This window comes from Anguilla anguilla, chromosome 14 (assembly GCF_013347855.1).
Source record: "Anguilla anguilla isolate fAngAng1 chromosome 14, fAngAng1.pri, whole genome shotgun sequence".
NCBI classification, from domain to species: Eukaryota; Metazoa; Chordata; class Actinopteri; order Anguilliformes; family Anguillidae; genus Anguilla; species Anguilla anguilla.
In genome coordinates this window covers 8,404,584-8,426,659 of record NC_049214.1, presented here as the reverse complement: position 1 = coordinate 8,426,659, position 22,076 = coordinate 8,404,584, and the positions used below count along the sequence as shown (strand labels likewise).

At 38.9% G+C, this 22,076-nt stretch overlaps 1 long non-coding RNA gene across 1 annotated transcript in view; it reads right to left on the bottom strand.

Moving 5' to 3' along the window:
* Positions 1–10,998, bottom strand: part of LOC118212522 — a 39,651-nt gene extending 28,653 nt beyond the window's left edge. Inside the window, exon 1 of the long non-coding RNA XR_004762258.1 lies at positions 10,935–10,998. This is a non-coding gene — a long non-coding RNA (uncharacterized LOC118212522). The remainder of the gene's footprint in view (positions 1–10,934) is intronic.
* Positions 10,999–22,076: the final 11,078 nt, after the last annotated feature.

The following is a 22,076-nucleotide window of genomic DNA, read 5'->3' as shown; positions in this document are numbered from 1 at the left end:
ATTGCATGGCCACTAATAGCAAATGATCCATCATGAACATTCAACAGATTTGTCAGTTACAAAGCTCGGGTCCTCATCCTTCCTCAGAAACCAAATCTCAGTACTCTTAACAACCCAACAGTCAGCACATAGATATTTTGTTTAGATAAATGAAAGTTTAATATAGGAATGCTGCCTTTTCATTCCCATAACACAACTTCAGTATTTTTAGAAACAAATATTACATTATAATAATTTTTTCACTAATTACATTGATACAAGAAGCAAAACACATGGTGTGTATATTTGCATGTATTTCTAGAAATAAATACATATTTACTTCTTATATTAATTATATTTAGCAAGCTGCAGTAGCTAGGGCATGTAAGCTAAACCTTTTGTATCATACCATTGAATCAACCAATTTAGCTATAATTTAAAGTTTATTCGGTATTCTTACAAGTTATAATGGATTTTGTGTCCTTCCATGCCATAACGGTGTCATTGGGTTGCCAGATGCTTAAATTTGGGCTGGATTGTCCAGCCTGCAGTCCTGATCAGGCAATATAAATTCTGAACAATTGGTTAAAAATTGACCACTATTTTGAAATGTTTTTCTTCCATTTCCACTGTTTTTATCCCCAGCCTGCCACCCTACCCCATCACCCACTATACCCCCCCCCCCCCCCATTTGTACAGGTTACGTATTTGTCTTTTTCATTCGATTTATTTTTATATTCTATATGCATTTACATGAAAACAAAAGAGTAGACAGGTGAGACAGATCATATCGTGCAAAATGCACATGCTTGGCCTGTTCAATGCCTCAGAAGTCACGGGAGATAGCAGACACACCCACGCACACGTACACAACCAAACAACCGCTCATCTCAAAGTCATTCCAACACTACATCTTTCTTACGTTTAAAACAGAAATCCCTTTAAACATTCATTATGCTCCTATGTCACTGAATTACCTCATTCATCAGGTTTAAACACATTACTGTTTTTAATCTACATTGGTTAGTCTGTCCCCTCCTTGGGATTAAGTCTGGTTGCTCCATTCTGGGCTAGCTCCGGGGAAGGTCAGACAGCTTAATCCTATAAAAACAGCTACGGCTGCTCCTCCACCGAGAGACTGTTCAGAAATCATTGAAACGCTGTGAGTTCATTTTGAGGCCTGGAAAAGGTAAGCCGATAGACATCTCTGGAAGCACTTGGATGTAATTTAAACAGGAATATATAACGAGAAGCACATTTGGAGAAATGATTTTGCCATAGAGGCACACCGATATAGTATGGCATTTCTCCATTTGAGTTCACTAAGATCTATATCGTTAGTAACTCTTACTTATCTTTAATGAATGATCTCACCCAGATTTCTCATTACTTGCCTGCTCCACCATCAGAGCAGATGTGTTGTCAGAGGCCTGATCTGTGTGAAGTGCAAACTATTGCAGGAGCAAGTTCCAGCAGAACACATCTTCATAATCTGAGCAAACATCTGACCTCATTCTGTGGAGGTTACCTCATATTCTGTACAGTCTGGAATGAAAATACACGTAAAAGAGATTTTAATGCAGATATGATTGATGTTTTTATTTACTTTGTATGCATGAGAAACAATAAAAAGGAAATCCCCTGCAAACAAAAAGAAACCAGTGCCCTTTCAGTGTCAGTTGCATGCAATCCTGATCTACATTGTTTTTTAGCAAGCGAAAACATCCATAACTGCAATGAGGGTGTTTTCATTGTTATCACCTTGGGCAGGTGTGTGACAGCCTACACAGCTTGGACTTTGGAAAGGGAAGTTGACTTGCTCTCATAAGCATGTTCTTTCATAGGTACACCCATATTGTCTTTCTTCAGGTTTACAAACTTGTCTGGCTGGTCTTATGTTTGCCATTTTATGAGGCCTATGTGAGATTCCTTGCTGCAATAACAGATTAATTTAACAAAAAAATAAATAAAACAGAGCTCTCTCCTCACAATCTTTAATCAGTGAACTGCCATGTATTATACACACATCTACCATGTCCAGACACTAAAAGCTTACTGGTATTGTATCATTTTTATGCCATGATTTTTCTTTCTATGGCCTATGACATACACTACCACACAAATCACTGCTGTGACATTTAAGTTACTCTCTCTATATATAGGGCCTCTCTCTCTCTCTCTCTCTCTCTCTCTCTCTCTCATTTTTGCTCATTTCTTTGACCAGTTTTTATAAACATGTCCTCATTAATACCTAATGCCTAGGCCCAAACGAATTACAAAGCTGAGAGTGTTTTTATTCTGTACACCGACAGAAAACTGCAGCTCTCTTCTGTCGGATCCATTCAAATTGATTATTCATAACTAAGTTCATACCACCCACTGTGAATACCCTCATCACCTTTATGATAAAATGGAGAATTGAGTCATAGTGCATGAGGCAAATCGTGAGAATAATTGCATGTGGGTCAAGACCACTTTAATCATCTCCACCCACGCACCTCTGCTCCATGTACAACCTCAAACAACGGGCCATTTCCTTCAGCGAGTGTACTGTTACTTCAGGGTGACCTGCAAGGAAATGGTGTCCCTTTGTAACAAAGTGTCAATGAAAAAGAATATCTGGACAAACAAACCCTCATATTTCTGGAAAATGAACTTGTGAGTAAAGTCCATTGGGTACTACATCTACAGTATGCTATTTTCACTGAACGTGTGATTAAAAAATATATATATATTTGGGGTTTTCTTGCAAGCTTATGTAATGAATTCTACATATTAGGTATTCTGAGTGGAGTGAGGTGTATGGGGAAGCAAACTTTGAAAGGGAAAGTTTGTACTAACTATTGCAATTAAAGCAGCTGACCTGAAATAAAACCTAATGGCGTACACAGATGTAGCACGCTTCCCCAGTCTGGATAATGAGAACTTGATTCATCCACTACGCCTGCTTTTATTTCCCTTCAGAGAACAGCAGTGCCGAGGCCCCATAAACCTTGCAAGAGAAGGGGAGGTGTACTGCTATCCCAGTGGAGCTCCGCTGAACAGGGTGGCTTTCCTATAAAGCGCATGACTTCTAAACCAGGGAGCCTACAGCAGTGCATTTCGTACCCAGCTGGAATTCCAGATAGCCTTGAAGAAGAGCATCACAGGAAGAGGAAACAGGCATGAGGAATATTAGGTGATTAGGGGTATGATTTACAAGGGCTCTCGTTAGAATGTTATTTTCACTGAACTCAAAACAGCACAGCTGCCATAGACATAATACTTCTGGTAAGATAAAGTACTGTGTTCTTTCTTCAATGTTCACATTAAGAGTGGCTCCTTTCCCCATACTGCATACTGCATTCGCACGAATTGACAAAATCTTTTTCCTACTAACCCCCCAAAAATGTAACTGAACTGAAAGGGAATTGACCTACATTTTGATGTAAAACTAGTATTCTAGAAGTAAAAGGATGTGACAGTCTGACATTAAACACAGAGCCCTGCATTTTATAAGCCCCATGTAAAACATGCCTGCGTCTCATAATGAGCTGGAGAGCGATGGAATCCGTTGTTTGCTCTTGCCTGTCTCATACATCAACCTGGACACAAACACTACTAACTCATTCAAAGCATAGGGCCAAGACCAGAGCAACCAGGACTGCAGCTTCAGAGGAAATCTCAACTCCATTACTGTAAGTCATTAGCCACATCTGAATCAAGGTCTACAAAACAGTTCTGATTAAAGGTTTCATATATCTTATCTATACATAACTTATTTTTTTGAGAAAAATAAACAATAGTAAAAACTTCTAAAGGTATCATTTATAATTCATGCAGTTAATCGTCATGTTGTAAAGCAATTTCTCATGGAGTTTTAAAACGCACTATTACCAGTTATATGTTTTGATTTGATCATCTATTGAAGGTCAGCACTTTTTAACATTCAGGCTACATGTCCTAAGTAATCAGCTGTTAAATATTTGCTATTCATTTAGCAGTCAAAATTTAGAGGCTGACTATAAAATAATTTCTGACGGTCCGATCATAACCACTAAAATGCAAAGGAAGTAAGCTTCCCATTGTAAATGTCTCTGAAAGCTATAAGGCTTTGACAGTTAAAAAAAAAAAACATCCTACCAGATCCAACCGAGTAGTAGCCACAATTCACTCATTTTAACATATTCCTTCCCAAACATGCACTATACTGAATACACCATTACTAATACATGGTCAAGGAAATTTACCTTGGTAACATGGTAACAAGTGTCAGTGTCATGCAAAATGTAATTTTGGGTTATTTTTGCATTTTTAAAGGTTTGTATGTTTTATCATGCTTGTTTATTGTAGATTGTGTTGTATTTTATTCTATTATGAGAGTTTCGTAGATATTGTCCAGAAGAAATAGAACATAATCTTGTTCAATGGAGTACAGTTCCTGAGAAAAGCCAGACACTAACCAAGAAAACAACGTCTACTGCTGTGGATCTATCCCCGGCTGTATTTTATTTTCGATGCAGCTGAATTAAAGTTGTGTGACATTTTACTAAGGGAGAGAAATATAAGTCAGGGGAAATTGACATTTTCTTATCAGACTACTATATAATCTGTATTCCAGTGTGTGACAAATGAGGTCATTTTTCCCAGATATGGCAATCATTATAGGATTTAGAGTATTTGAAAATGTTAAATGAAGGTAATAAAAGCAGTAATGTTCTTAATCGATCACCTGCAAACATTGATTAATCCATGAAATGCACATACTCACACACAAGGCAAAACCAGAAAAAAAGGTTATAGCCATGTTGGAAAACAAGTGTGCATGTCTGCTACTGAAAAACTCAGATAATATTACCTGAAGTGGATAAAAAAAGAGTGCTACTGGGATACCACAAAGCAATATGTCAGTCCAGAACATTCTGTTTGGATGTGGTTCATCCAATGTATGTGACCAACTGTACAGAGCTAATGGACTCTTTTTAATACAGTTAAAATGACCTTCATTAGGGCTGCTTGGTGGCTCATCCAGCAAAGATACTATTCCAGTGAGTGGACAGTTCCAGTCTCTGGAATAGTCTGGTATTAGAGCTGCACAGTGCCAGTTGGGGCCAGTAACCCCTCAGGGCTTCCCAGGAAAGGTGTCTCATCATCGCACACAACAGATCCTCTATGGTCAATCGGGTTCCACAGCCTGCCTGCGTAAGCTGTGTGTGAAATGTCCGGTCTCAGTATCTGAAAACTTTAGCAATGAGCCTGAACACACAAACACAATTAGGCATACTAAATCTGGGAAAATAGGGGTAAAATAATACAAAAATGCCTTAGTTCACTATAAAATAGATCACCATGTAAGGGTAAACAATTACTAACACAAGGGCACATCAATAGCTACACAAAAAAGTACGTGTTCAGAAATTAGATCAGATAAGTAACGTATTGTCTTTTTGCACTACGTCATTTCATTGATTTTCCTCTTGAGTGAATCGTACTTGATTGGCTTTGGTTTAAGCAGTGCTTGCTTTATAAGCCAGATTACCACTGACTTCCCAGACAAACATGCATTGGTGGCTTGTTTGTATGTGTCGAATGAACAAAGGTAATCTGAACTATACTACAAGGAGTGCATTGGTTCGTTTCAGACGATTAAATAAACCCAGATACTATTTCCAGACTGCCTGGCCCCTGTAGACAGAAGGGCCAGTGAACAGTACAATAAACAGCAGCTAATACCATCAGCTTAGCCTACAGAGTCAGCCAAGTCTGTCTAATACACTCATTACCATTCATCACTGGCTTGTATTCCACAAGGATGTTGTGAAAGATTTCTTATGATATATTTTTCCATGGTGACACTATTTAATTCTTTGGCTGCAGACAAATGGCTGAGCTATGCAGTTTGATTTGCTGAAGGTCTTCATTTGGATTTCTTGGATTTTTAGGTATGCCCAAAACCACAAAGCACATTTTTGTGTTCCAAACAGCTGCAGAATCCTCTTTCTTTGGGGCAGACAAGCCTTTAAATATGGTGCCTGTGGCTGTAACTCAATTTACAGTACATTATCTGTTTCAGTCAAAATTGAGGTAAATTGTATAATGCGACTCTGTTTAAAAACTATTGTACTGAATAGTTATTCTACAAAGTATGCTGGGAAACATTTAAGGACAGTGGTTCTCTGAGGTTGTGGGCCCTGCTGCATTGGCCACAAATATAAAATCTGTCCGTGTGACTTACAGTTCCTTTGGACATTACGCCAAAACGTATTGTCCCTTTGATTGCTTTGTCTTCAGTTGTAAAGCTGAGATGCACACAGACCTGCAAAACTGCTGAAATGGCACACGTGAGGCAAGATTGTCAACAGGGAATATTCTGGAACCCTCGCTACCACACTACAGCAAGTACCATGTCCTGCAAGACGGAAAATGGCTCACTGTGCGGGAATTTATTACCATTGTCTTCCCACTGAATCGCTGCGGTGAAGTGTGTTCTCTTTTAAAATCCATAACCGCACGTCCCATAAGAATGCAGAGCATGTTCAATAAGCCGTGGAGTGTTGCTGAGGGTGATGATGCCGGACTAGAGCATAGCAACATTTCTACATTCACCGTGAACGTCTCCATGGCATTTTAAAGCCTAATGGCATTGAAAATTAAAGGTAAGAGAGCGAGCGAGGGGCAAGGGGGGAGGAAGCTGGATGGGGCTTTTTTTTTGGGGGGGGGGGGGGGGGGGGGTGTCAGATACAACTCAGATGCAAATTTAGCGACAATAATGAAGCAGTAATAACCATAACAAGCCATGCAATGTCCTAGATAAATAATTAATTAAATAAATAAATAAATAAATAAATAAATAAATAGTTGTCCAATCGGGGTCCTGGATGTGACAACCATCAGCACACGTGACTACCCTAGCTTCTCTCTCCATACAGCATGTCCATCTGGTCATTATTGCCATGTTTCCCAAGCTACAGACAAGTGGGAAATTTGTGATTAGGATATTTATTGTCTGCAACATGAGAAATTAAAGTTTAAGGTGCAACCTTCCCTCAGACTCTAGCAACGTCATTAGTTCTTACATACAATACACCCTTATACCCTTATCACCCTTACCTGTAGAATCCCTATTCTCTTTGTACTGTGTGTGGCTATATGGCATTGTAAAGATTAAGCTAAAAGCTTTTTGATGGCCAAAATCGCTATGCCTTTAGCCAATTAAAAGGTACAGTTTTTTTATTTTTTTATTTTAATTTACATTTTCCTCCTTTTGAATCTTCTACAATCATTTATCATTTAGTTCAATGGGGTTACACAAGTGCTAAGAATGCAGAAACCTCACATAATAATCTTTTCTGCTTTAAGAAGCATCCAGCTGTTACTTCTAGTTTCTTCAACGTATGCCTTGTGATTCCTCATCTAATTTCAGCCGTTTAAAATTTCATCAAAAGCTTTGATAAATACAAATTTGTTAATATCAACACACATTATAGTGCATAGCTCAGACAAGATAAGGTTTATTCACGTTTTCATCTTTTATTAGGTTTACTTCTTGCGGTGCTTTCTTGCCAAGCCTATATGCCAGAAAATGTCATCTTACACATGGTTGCTAGAGGGCTACAAAAAGCAGCAGGTAAACAATTAAAAGCAGTGGAACAAGCTAAATATCCTTAGGGCTAAAAGTGTTCATCTAACACGCACACTAAAAAATCATTTTCTTCTCCAACAGCATTAAGATGAGTTTAAAAAATAGTACAAAAAAGGTTTCAGAAAGTGTACGGACTATCAGAAAGACACTTCACCTGTTCGTATTTTTTCAGTCCCGAATTTTAAAGATTAAACACACTATATCAAGTGTATTATTTATAATTATAATATTGTGAAAGAGATGAGCCTCATTACAGATGTTTTACATTTTAAGTTACACTAATTACATTACAAATTATGTTATAAATTCATAGAGCCTAAATTCAGTTTTTCTCCTGTTTTGTTTTTCTGTGATTCTATAGCATCTTCAACTCCTTAGAAAAAAAAAAATACTATGCAAAAAAAGATGTTTCTATCTTTCTCAGTTGAATGTACTTAGTGACAGTACATGTAACAGTGAAATATATAAAATACAGTAGTTTATTTGGCAAGACTGAGCAATATAAGAAGGAATCTTAAAAAAATGTCTTACTGACCAACTGTAATCTTTTTTTCATATTTCAATCAATTCACATTTTTGCAAAAACAGAGGGTTTGTGATTTTGTTGAACAGCTTTCCATGTATTGAGTTTTCTCTGAGTCATGTTGATTTATAAATGTTTCTAGGTTGCTTAAGGGAGAACAAAACTGTGCATAGGATGAGGATAGCATTAAGCCAACACATCTGCGTGATGGGAGACTGGTGCTTCTGGATAGTAACCTGTAATATTATTTTTATTACTGAACATCTAATGATGCATTTCCTTTATCGTCTTGAGTTTTCCTTACAGCATGCATCTGTCCTAGTATCCTGCAGGTTTACATTTCAGGTAACGATCACGACAGCATAGTTTGCCGGGTGGTCATGTGACTTAAAGACTGATTTCCAAGAGCAAAGCAATAGATATGTTTTTTGTGTATTTCAGCATCCATAAGACCATGACACATATTTATGGCTTCTTCAAGGCATGCGGCCACATTTTATAAACAAATACATTTTTGCTTTTACAGCTTAATCTATATTACGCATTTCAGTTTTCCCCCTATCTCTCAGTGCTGATAGATTTTGTTTCCCATTGGGGGCTAAATGATTTTTTTGATATACCACAGAAGGCAATTTCATTCCTGTCATAACAAAACATTATTCCTTCTGGAACCCACAGTGGATTGGATCACATGGCGAATAAGAACCTGACATGGATTGACCCTGTGAACATTTGATACCACAAGCTTTGGAGACTTCTGGATATGGCCCAGACAAGCTTCAACTGCCTGTAGAAAATCGAGGTAATCCCGCAGAGCTGACCTCAGTGAATCTGTGTGCTAATCGATAGCACTTCTCTCCACGGCCTTCAGCTTGGTCATTTATTTTGAAATAATTTCACTCATAAGTTCACAATCACAGCAAAGGAGATCGGCACAGGAATGTGTTGATAAATGGGAGTCTAAAATGTGATGCTTACAAATGGAACATCCATGCGCAGACTTGCTCAGCAAAACATATAATAGCACTGATTCAAAAATAAATTATAGGAGAGCAGGCAGTCTGCCTTCCTTTAGTAAATATATATTTTTACTTTGTTCAGAAAGAATTAAAGTAGAGAAGAGTTACAGACAGAGATGGGATCACAGCACAGAATGTGTCATGGCAGAGGATTGAACCTCAAACTGCATGGGGGTGAATTGCTATAGTTTGAGATTACGATGGAAAAAAACCAGCTTGAATTTAAAATGTTCACACACACAAAAAAACTGCACAATACAGTATATTGCAAAAACAGAAAATAATGCAATGAAAGAACAGATCTATTAATGGCAATATGTGCACTAACTGTAGACTAGCTAGCTACCATGTCTGTTTTCATTAAGCTTCTTATGTAGAGGGAAATGGAATAAAACCACAGTGCGTTTCTGGTTTAATACACCATGAAGTGCTGTGACTGTGGACACTAGAGGCACACAAACCACTTCTCAGAATCCGTTGGCCTACTTCACCCCAAGTATACTCACTATAATAACTGTAAGGCTGGACATTGATAGGCATGTGTATCAGCTAAGCACATCGTTGCTGAAAAGATTCTATGTGTCACTGGTCACATGTGTAATGATAATTTGAGGGCAATTTTGCTTTTTATTATGCTAGTCCTCTAGGTTTTAATTACTGTTGCATTTATGACTGGTTACATTTTAAACATAATATATACAGTAAATATATATATATATATATATATATATATATATATATATATACACATTGTAGCATTGTTCTGCAGAGAAGGAATGGGACTACTGTATACAATAGATATGTTATATATTATTATATATTTTGCATTGTCTCTTGCAATCATTATTCTTGTTCATCATCCACTCATGACTCAAGACCAGAAGATGCTTTTTGAGAAGAGGAAGTGAAAGGCAATACAGGGGATTTTAAACTTGCAATATTTCACTACAGAATGCTTAGCGGCACTTTATGGAAACCATAAATCCAGTTTCTTAAATCTATTTAATGGCTTTTTCTATAGCCCAGCATAACCCCAGGAGTTCAACTGCTGCTTCCTCAACTGCTGACCATGAGGATATCCAGTAAGGCTACCCACAGAAAATGGAAAGAAAGATGTAAACTTATATTACTTACAACATATAATTTCATTTTATCTACATTTATAGCAGTACATGAATTAGCTGACCTTTATACCCATAGAATTGTGAATATATCATTTGCTGCTTTGAGGAGAATAATAAATTATGTGGAATAAATTTGAAGTTTTTTTCATTGAGTAGAACCACTGGGACTATCATTATGGCTATTCCGTGGTCTTACAGGGTTTGTTTAACATTGGCACATTTCTTTCACCTTGAATGTCTAGTGACAGCTTTAATGCCCCCCAGGTCCCACACAATTGTAGTTTTTCATCTATGTTATATTATTTGCAGACACTTCTGGGGTTATATCATAATAATAACATTTTCACCCTCTTAAATCAAAGGTTTTATCCCTGGAATACTGACAGAACTCTCAATGATGCCATTATGACAGTCTGATATTTCTGCAGCGTATATAGGTACTAAAATCTGTATGGGGACAGGATTATATACATTTAATGTAGGTAAACAAGATGTGAGGCCCTTTGGACTCTCAGAATTGCATTAACCTAGCAATCGGAAAGGGGACCATCGTTGCTCAGAGACTATGGATTTGGGCTCTGAGAAATTGCTTTCTAAGCGCAGAATTTAAAGTGTCGGAGCAGAACACCGTTAGAACAAGCTCAATGGGCCCATTTGCAAGGATTTACCTTTATGGCAGTATTGATCCTCCATAAATCACTACTGAGCGGCAGACGGAGCATTTCACCATCTGTGGATAAGATGACAGAGCGAGACGAGGGAGCTCTAGAGCGTTAATTAGCCGCCCACCAAACTACAATTCTTCAGGAATTCTGCCACAGTTTTTATGCAAAACGGAGACTGTTACACGTAACACCACTGAAGCTTATGTTTTTTTTTTTTGGTTTTTTTTTTTCAGACTGCCAATATAATTGATTATAGGGTTTTCACTATACCATATACAGTTATTGTGTATCATTGTGTATTGTGTATCGGCTAAGGACATGTTTAAAATATGTGCATATTATACATGGAAAAACAACACCAGCATTTAAATAAACAAAGATAAGTCATCTGTATGTCAGTGATCTCCTCCTTAGGCCAAACATCTTGAAATCACGAGGCATTGTTTTTAAACCTACATTTGTTCTATGTCATCATTAGCGAATATAATATATAAAATATATTAAAATGCTTATTTTCTGGATTTTTTTGTTCAGAAATTTAAGTTAAGAATGCCATGGAAATATATATTTTAGAGGCAGGAATCTCACAATTACAGCAATTACAGGTAATTCAAAGAAATGGGTCCAAGCAAAACCTTCTGAAGCTGTTATTACATATAATTACCAATGAATCAATAATTGCAGCTGGAATCAGAGATCTGTTGGGAGCAAAATTAAATAGTAATTATTGTATTCCCTTTGGATATGAAACATGTTTAGTCATATTCTGTATACCATATCATCATTTCGATAAGCATCACACCAGCCTTTTTTCAACAAGCACACAGAAATTGTGGTGTCGAATTGAAAGTAAATAAAGACAATAGTTGATGGATTGCAGGAAGTGCCTGTTGTGCTATGAATATATCTTACATTGTATGACTATTTTGTTGGAGAAGCAATTTCCATATATTTCCATTTCGCCCCATTCCATTTTCCATCACACATCACTGTATGTTCAATTTTTTATTCAATTTTATTTTATCTTCCCCAGAATATGCATTTTACCAATCAGACAAGCTCTCCATTTTTTCACGCAAGTCTGCAAATTGAATTTGATCGGTAGACATCTGAAATTATGCATATGAAATTAAAAATGTGAATAACTCCTATAATATACAGTGATCTGATTTTCAATAAGATAAAGGCTAATTAGGACACTTGCTGCAGGCTGCAGTTCATACGGGGCACAATGGCTTACAGGCTGCATGTAGGCTTCATTGATCAGACTTTCACGGGGAGTCATAACAAGCACAAATCCATATCAACATGAAAGACTGGGCTTCTCAGGCAACTCCCTGGAATGCCCACTACACGGATTTTACTTGTTATGAAGGAATCCCATGACTGTATAGAACAAAACAAGTGTCCATATGAGGACATTCCAGGGATTGCAGCCTGTCCACATACGCTGTCAAGTTAGTGCACATATTCCTTCGCAAAGTCTCCTCTGCAAGTGTTCTTTTCCATTTACCTCAGCTGTAATTCAATTCTGCGTCTTCGTTTTTCTTTGATTGAGTACATCCGCCAAATTGTGCAGGGCGTAATGGAAGAGGAATTCTTAGTTCATCTGTTTTATTTGCAATATGAAATCCATGTGCACAAACTGGGACTTTCACCAGAGACCATTTTAGATATTTGCGGTGGGGACAACACATTCAACCTCTGTGAAATTACCAACAGATACAATTATTTCAAAAACTACTTTCACTGTGAAAGGCAGTAATACAATAAGCCCTGACCTGAACTCTGATGTCTTCAACAGTAAAGACAGGAACCCCCCAGAGTGCATTGGACTGGTCGGAATGTAGTTATAATAAGGTACCCACAGCGGAATATAAGAAAAGGATAAGAACTGTAAGGAAAATAGGTCCCAATTTACCATCTTCTCAGGCTTCCACATTCACAGCAGTACCTGGATTCAGCGCAAAGAAAGCTTCGGCTCCAATTTGTGACTTTCAGTGAAATTGCGTGCTAAACTAATTGGACTACCTTTTTTCCTGCTCATCAATTTAATGTTAATAAATGTTGATCTGTTGATCAGGTTGGTACCACGTCCAACAGACATGGGTCCTTGCAAGACAGGCACCCAGAGGCAGGTCCCCACATAGCTGTCCTTTAGATTAGGCCAAATTCTAGTCATGGTCTAACGTCTAACCTTTATCATTTGCAGTTTCAGTAGAGGCATCTGTGTCCGCAGATAAATATTATTCCCTATTTCGAGAACAAATACAGAGCTTATGTGGAAAGGTCTGTTAAGAAAGTCAGACAAACTTGTAAATGTCAAACAAACAGCACAAGATGGTTTAAACTGCAGAGTCCTCTACGAATTGTAATTTATAATAAGTAATTTTTTTTCTGCATTGCAAATAAGGTCACTTTTCAGAGACCTTATGAAAATAATTGTAAAAAAAAAAAAAAAGAAGCAGTGTCAGCGTAAAATCCCCACACCACAATCCGTGAATAATTCCAAATCTAATGTGAAATCTCACTCCAGCAGCTACGGTCAGGAGGATGAGTGCCCTGAATCAATGAGGGTTTAAAGGATAATACAGGAAACGCACATAACCGAGAAGCAGCAAGAAACAAAACTGTCAAGCCCAAACCTCCTTGTCCTGAATGGCTTCCAGTGAGTCCATTTCAGATGAGTGCTGGTGAGCAGGTCCAGCGCTCTGACTCATCGCCAGAGGCGCGGCACCGACCCGTTACCGACGGCGACAGCAAACAGGACGGGCGGCGACCCTGGAAGCGGTCCCGGTGCGGGGGGGTGTCGGGGCTGCGGTGCTTCGAGAAACCCTTTAATGAGTTAACCGCCCCCGCCGAGACCGTCTGCGTGCCACAGCGGCATCAGGACCCCTCTCCGTCTCTGCGAGGCTGAACGCCGTCCGCACCCACAGGTCCCGTTTGATCTGCGCTGCCATTAACGCATTCTAACGAGGCCCAGACCTCATCAAAAAGCCCTGCGTTATCCACCGCCGGCTTCCTTCTGTGGTTGGCTGCTGATTTAACTATTATCCATTAAAAATAATGCCATGCGTGTTGTGTGTTCTTTTTTTTAGACAAGCAGATACATCATGAAAAACACTGCATGTTTCAAAGATGGAATTATTCACACAAAGCTTTTGTTTTTCTAGCGTATTAAAGCAAAGCCAGAAAGAGCCTCCATGTACACACACTCAGTGTCACACACTAATCAATCACTTTCAATCCACGTGGCATCCTCTTCGTATTCTTTCAGCGTGAGCCTGCTGTAATACGAACCAAAGTGGGCTGGAGTTGATTAGCATATATCTGCATACATTTAACATGAGAAACAGTGAACTCATTGACAGGATCTTATTGCAGCATTATTAATATCTTCATTTGTGAGTGTTTTCTCATATTACATATGGAGTGAATATGATACAGAATAATTAATGTAATGTCTCATTGACTACAGAATTGCTCCATTTGGATGACTCAAGTCTTACTTTTTCATTTTGGTACTTTAAAAAAAAAAAGACAAATAATTAAATCAAGGAAAATACAGGGAAAATAGAGAATCAGCATATCTATTTCATGTTTTGTATTGGATATTGTTCATACCCTGTGGTAAGTCTATATCTTGACTGACAGATGGCACATCCAACCCAAGCGTTTCTCAGTTCTGTATCCAGTAATATACCCCACATTCTGAAACAAAATCCTTGCTGTGGTATTGCCGACTACAGTGAGTAGACCCACAGGTGGGTGTAAAATTGGGCTTAGGTTCACACAGGGAGGGAAGCCTGAAGACCCTGCGTTACTGCCCAAGAGCAACTCCTCGAGGTTTGCAGTCTAAACGTGCATGGTGTGCAAATGTTGAATCCTTGATTCTGAAGCTTTACAAGATGCTGGCAAATGCATATGGGATTTTGAGTGCTGCAACTGAAAAGGTAGTATTCCATTGTTATGGTGCAGCATTGAAGTGTTTTTAGGCTACTCAGTGAAGAATATAACCTTCTCTTATCCACCTACATCTATGGCAATTAACAGTCTGAATAAATGGAACATTAGAGTAATGACCAGGTACCTTTGATTAATAGTGCACATAAAGTGTATAGTCAGCTGTGCATCTGAATTCAAAAGGAAACACAATTATCTTTTAATTTCATAAATTTACAGCCTAATGTGGGAGACAGGCACCCCACTGAGCTCACCAGCTCAACATTTTCCCTCTTTAAACAACATCGATACCTCTCACATAAGCAGGAGTTCTATTTTATTTTATTTTATTCCTCACATAGAAGCCCAGTAAGGAGTTTGTTAACGCAGGGAAAGCAAACCTAATGAATAATCAACTCCAGCAACAGGCCACACAATGGCTTCTATTCGCATTCCTGCCCACACCCCCGCCTTCCCCCCAACACTCAGCCACCTACCACCGAGCACCAACCTCCTCCAGCTGCTTCAAGGTCCTAATGACAGACGAGGCCCGTCACCCGGGCCTTTGTCATTTCCACCATTGTTGGGAAGAATGCACCCCTTCTATTACAGTGCTTGGAAGTCCCTTTATGTTCGCCCTCTCCCTTCTCTGCATAGAGCTACTTCAGAGGGGGGGATTAGACCCATCACAAATGAAAGGGCATGGCCAGCCAGCAGGAGGTTAACAAGCAGATGACAATTTCTATCACCGGGCGGCGTGCCAAGAGGCTCGCCGTGGTGTCAGGGCGGGTGTCGGACCCTTACCCCCGCAGAATTACGGCACAATGGGAGGAGATGTCGAGGCGCCTGTGTCCCGAGCCCGTTTTGAGACCCTCACGTAAGGGGGCCTGGAGACAAGCAAGGCCCTTCCCAGAGGAGCACTACGGATTCCACTGGCCTCCTGTTCAACCTTCATGACTGCTTAGAGATTTCCTGCACGTTGTGCAAGGCAGTTCTCCGAGAAAAATGTAATGTAATGTAATGTAATGAATGTATATTGTCAGGAATGTGACTTATGTTGCAGTGGTTTTTCTCTAGAGGAATGCGTCAACTCACATCTGCATGTCTCAGGTTTGCAATTCAAGCCCAATTTTGCATGCCTGAAAAATGTGTGCTCTCAATGAAAGTTAATCTCCAATCCATAAACATGATGATTCAAAGATGGCATACTATTCATATCCATAATCTCTGGGAGTGAATATGAATAGCCTTCTATCTAAAAGATGAGCAGGAGCATTTATTTCCATTTGTTTTGCTGAGATTCTTAACATTGGGTAGAATCTCAGTATATTAGTGTTTGTCATTAGTTGTGAATTACCAATGTAAGGAAGATCTCCTTATCCAGGATGACTTACATGGCTGACAAGAAACAAACTATTTTTAAAGGTGAATATTTACCAAAGAATTAAAGGTGTATTAGGCCTACATTGCTCAACGGCATGGCATCAAAACTCTCTTTCCAATAGTTTTTTTAGTCATGTTTTCAATCACTTTGATTTAAATGAAACTGACTTTCTTTTTACCGCTGAAACCCTTTTTTTTAAAGCACAGGCGTAACTTGAATGAAATTGCCTTCACAAGTGTGAACAACAACATCAAAATTATTTATATGCAGCTACAAAACCTTTCTTCTTTCATTATAGGGAAACCACAAAAACAATGAGATGAACATTAAAGTGGAAATCAGTGGCTGCAGGCATGTCTCCATAATTCAACTACAAGTGCGTGCATGCATGTGTGTTTGTGTGTGAGCGTGCGTGTGAGTGTGTGTGTGTGCACGCATGTGTGTGTGTGTGAAAGAATCCAATTAAAAACTGTAGAGTAAAAGCTTTGCATGGATTGGCGGCTCACTGATGTGGGTTTTGGGGGTTCCCTCTTCAAGGAGGACAATTATTCTAATCTTAATTAAACGCAAAAACACACAAAGTTGGCCCCTCTGTGTAATTAAGCACTGCAAGTATTCTCTGTCAATCCCAACATGCAAATCCTGTCTCTGATTAGGCTCCATTCACAGCACCGCCCCTCCCTGCATTCCCTGTCATTGCAACCATGCAAATCATGTCTCCAGGCTCTCTTCAGAATTCTGCTCTTGCAGGGTCAGTGAGATGACCCACTGTGCACACAGGGAAAGGAAATGTTTGCCTTCTAACTATTAAAAATTACTCAGAATTAACCACTAGCCATTCCATATTAAGCCATACTGTTTCAATGTTTGTGATACAGAGAGCTGCATAGTTTTAGGGACACAAACATTGTTTTTTTTTTGTTTTATGGCTCTGTACCCCACAAATTTGGATTTGTAATCAAACAATTCACATGAGGTTAAAGAGCAGATTCTCAGCTTTTATTAAATGGTTTTTTCATAGGTTAATCAAATCGCACTTATAAACTGGAACATGTCAACGAATATGTAATAACATCATTAAATAATTATTAAATTATAGCAGTGAAACTTTTTTCTATATGTTTTTTGCCCTTATGATACCAGAACACTCTGGACACCATAAAAATTCGTTCCATCAAGTTAAACAGAAAGATCGTATGCAGCTCCATCTTAAATTAAGAGAACCTTTCAGTCATTACAAGGCAACAAAGTAGAAAGAATCAGCATGCCGAAAGCGTCCTCAAATCCCATGACAAGTGTTCACAGGCCATCCTAAAAATCTTCTTAGGCAACCATTTCAAAAGGGTGTGACAATATGTTTTTTTCTGTATCGTTATTACATCTTTACCAAATAAACATGCACAACTATTATCGCCGTTTGTGTGACATTGTAGTACCCATGATGGCCTGAGTGTGTCCTTTCACAGTGTCGTAAATGGATGCAGCTTTAACTTAAAACGGAAGGAAGGGATGTCTGCTCAATAAATCATATCTGGTGAACGCGTTTTCTCTTCTTTCGTTTTGTGGGAATAAGTGAGCAGCCTAAGACAAATAACTTTGCTTTCTGTGGATTATGAAAAGTTTTTGTTTCCAAAATCAAGGGCATGTGTGCTATCAGAGAGTATTGGTTTGCACGTGGTCGTAAGCACACACCCCAAGGCATTTCCCAAACATATGAGAGCAATTATGACAAGGAATGAAAGGGGTGAGGTCCTCCCTGTGGCAGAGTTCATGGCCTGGTGTGAGGGAGAGGGGAGGCGCGCCTGTGGTAGAACAGGCCTCCTTTATTTGTGAAGCATCAGGTTCCATCCAGCATCTGCTCTCAACAAAGGAAGTCAGGGCTGGATGGCTGTGTCGGGTTCCCCAGAGGTACATTACTCTTAATGAGGAAACAACTTGTTGTTCCGCTGTTTTCAGGAGATGCAGTGGACTTCCTCTGACCTGACACAAACCGCCTCTGTACGTTAACTCCACTGAAATGCTCACAAGGTGCTGGAGTTCAGAGTATTATTTTGCCTGAAATCTGAGACATTGATGTTGTAGTTTTGTAAGGTTAGCAGCAGTGGCACTGCAAAGGCTGAAACTGTCAATCATATAGGAGCAATTCAGTGCTGTGGCAAAGTGTTTCTTTCACTTTCTTAGCATCGAGTAAGCAACTGCATTTGCGATTCTACGTGACATAGAATGATTACTTCTCTTTTGTCAAAAACAGTACTGAACAGTGCAAATTTTGTGAACAGGAAAAGGATACACAATACTATGAAACGCATAGTATAGGGTAGCTGGTCTAAAATTGTTCCAGTCGTGTCCCATTTTAACACATACCACCAGCTATTCAGTCCACGATTTCAAGGTAAAGACAAAGTAAAGAATGTGCCAGGCTCAGCTCTAGCCTTTCTGCTGCCCTCGGCGAGATTTCATGGGGGGGGGGGGGGGGGGGGGGGTAAGAGCAATTGGGGACCAGGGATGGGGATTAGGAAGGTAGCAATCGCAGTTGGGGGAGGAGTTGGTTGCCAGCTACCATGGACGCCGCATATGCATTTTTATTTTCTCCCCTTCATTTCACGCCCCCAAGACGGACAAAGAACACCTTCTTGTGTTTTAAACCCGTCAAGCTAATAAATACGTGGTTTAAACCACGTGGGGGAAACATTAAGGAGCATTACAGCATTAATCAATGTTATTATTCTTTATTTTTCACTGTTGGTCATTTTAAATGGGCTTTTGCTTGTAGAAATGGGGCATGGTCAAAGCTTGAAGGAGTTTAAGAGTACGTACTGCATAGGCCATAAGCCTGTATTTTATACTATCTGAAAAACAAATACAATCCTGTTGGTACAAATAACTAATGTTACCCTATAGTTACAAGTCTGACATTTGTCTGCCCCTCAACTCCTCAATCTTTCACACTTATTTACAAAACTCTTTCAACTGAACATGAAGTGAAATTTATTTCACTGGCACGTGCCAGCTACAGGAGAAATTCCAAAACAGTTATATGATTGCCTTCTAATGGGAAAACATTTGCCGCCAATGCAAAACATTTTTATTGTATCTATTCATTTATTCTTAGGAATTTGGCACCCAAAACAGGGCTGAACCAATGTCTAATTCCCACTCTGATTTGGAAAGTCCAATTATCAGCAACCGCTGCTACGTTCATGCAGGGCTCTCCATGGCTCTCCTTTGGTGACACACTGTTTCAAGTGTTTCAGAGGCATTGTGAAATGAAACAGGTCTACAACAAACACTCAGTATGTTGAAACCTACATTTCCACATGGGCACTTGCCTGCAATTTCCGCTGCCATTAAAGATCAGCATAGCTTGACATATTCAAATGTGCACGAGTAGGTGTGAGCAGCCTTAGTTTAGCATATGTGCTTAAGTTTAGTTAATTAAGACACTGAATAGAGAAATCAACCAAATATGGATGTTTTGTGTTTTGTAGTTGATTCTTCCCTAAAAGACTTCACATGACTGACAGTACATCTGAAAAACATTGTCATAAAATTAGCTAACTATGGATTTTCTGTTACCAAGATGCAAACAAACAAGCTGAATGTAGCGACACATCGCCAGTTCTCAGATATCAGGATTGACCAGCTGCAGTATTTCATCAGAGTTGTTCAGATACCACATGGATGAGCACGAGCACAGGAATTCATGCACCATAAACTATTACACCACGGAAGAGATCACTCTAAATTAATTAGCACTAATGAAAAAGATACAACAAAAGGTTTGTAATTGTATTTCCACAGATGTATTTTTTTGAGTTCCAAAGGGTACATTTCAAAAGAAAATGAATAAACTCAGTAGTTTTATATAGCAAGCAGAAAGTGAAACTTGAGAGCTTGAAAAATTTTATATTTTTATTGGTTAGAATTGGAAAACTATTTATGTAAGGAATACATAGGGCATTGCTCAGTGCATATGAGACTAGCTATGACAAGCCGTATCTAGCTAATTTAGTAATTTTAAATCAATAAATCAATGTGATAGAGAGATTTATGCTGACAAAGCCAATAAAGGGAAGGGTTTGTTAAACTTGTTAAACAAGAACTGGAGGGAATTGTTAAAATTACCCATATTTCAAAGTCTAGTGTCATATCCTCAGCCAGAATAAGAATGGGGAAGCTAAATGTCTTTTTGTTTTCAAATCCATTCCTTACTGTTATGTTTCAAAACTCCATGCTTGTTTTCAAAGCCTATTGACTCACTATTGACTGCACAGAAAGAGCAACATGTACTGTTTGTACTTGTACAAACCTGTTACAACTGTAATTCAGTTTGTATATTTGCATAGCATTTCACTTATTAAAGGCAGCAATGTCCAATAGGAGATAGATGCAGTGCATGTGATTTGCTAAAGTTGCTCTTGATGAGAGCATCTGCTGCACTGTAAAATGTCCAGCATTAATTCAACTCTAACAGTGTTAATTCAACCCTAACAGATACCATTTGTTCCCACTCCGGTGTAGATGACAGTAAGGTAATGCTCAAGGGTTTAAGGGTCACTGAAGTGCTTATATCAAGTAACAGCCATTGGTGGCAAAAACCAAGACATACCCTAATAAGCACATTTGCTCCCTGAGTCTGCAATGACTTATCACTGGACTATTCATCCACACAACCTCATTGGACACATGCAATATTATAGATGCCAACTCCCTAACCAATACAACTATACTGTATCTATGTATCAACTGGAGAAGAACCTGAAACTCATGTTTGGAAATTTTGTAAACCTCATGGACAGTATTTCTCTCATATTAGACATTGAACATAATGGTTAGGGAACTGATTCTTCACTCAATAAAAGAAAAGGGTGATTGTGAACACTCCACCTGAGCATGGATAAAACTGTAGTCAGTGTTGTGAACCCAGGCTGAAATAATCATGTTGAAACAAAAAACCACTTTGACTCACAATGTCATTCATAAGGTGCACAACCTAAGAAAAGGAAAATGTAAAGTGAGGCCGACCCATAAAGATCAGGAATGTGGATGTCATCCTTTCTGGAAGGGGCTCAGACTGACTCATTCAGGGGTCAACAAAGTAGACATCATTAGTGTACAGGGGAGAGTGACCACGTTGATTCCTTTCAGGAAACAGATGAGAGGATAGAGGCACAGACAAGAAGGTGATGAAAGGGGGAAAGCAGCTGGATGGGTGCACTCAAATAACACCAATGTAATATATATCAAGATGACTCTTTCTTTTTTTTTCTTTTTTTTACCTTTTCTAATGAATTGAGATAGAGAATACAGGATAGCTTACAATTTCTTATTGTGCGTTTCTAAGGTTTGAGTCAGACAATTGGCAACACCTCCAAATGATATCTGTGGAAGATGGCCATTCCAAAGGGAAAGACACAGAAATACCATGAGGCTAATCGATCTCTGGGGACCAAAGGCATGTGCCTGTGTTCATAGGACAGTGTTTAAAAGGATGTCAACCTGGGAGATCTTTAGGTACATGACATTTTGAATGTGATTGCTTTCAGGATCTCCATGGGTGCCTGCCTGTGGTCTAGTTCGTTCAGTTTTCAACCCAGCATGCTGTCAAAATGAGCTCACACTACTGTTAATGTCTATATCAATGACCCTCCATCCTCGCCAAATGACATAAAAAAAGTCATTACTCCTTTGGTGCCTAACAATATCTTGATCATTCCGTAGTTCATGTTTACCTAAGAAATGCCTTGGGTGTTCTCTAAACAGAAAGATTTTTATCAAAAAGGCACTTGGCAGTTGAAGAATAGCCTTTCATCCCTTTG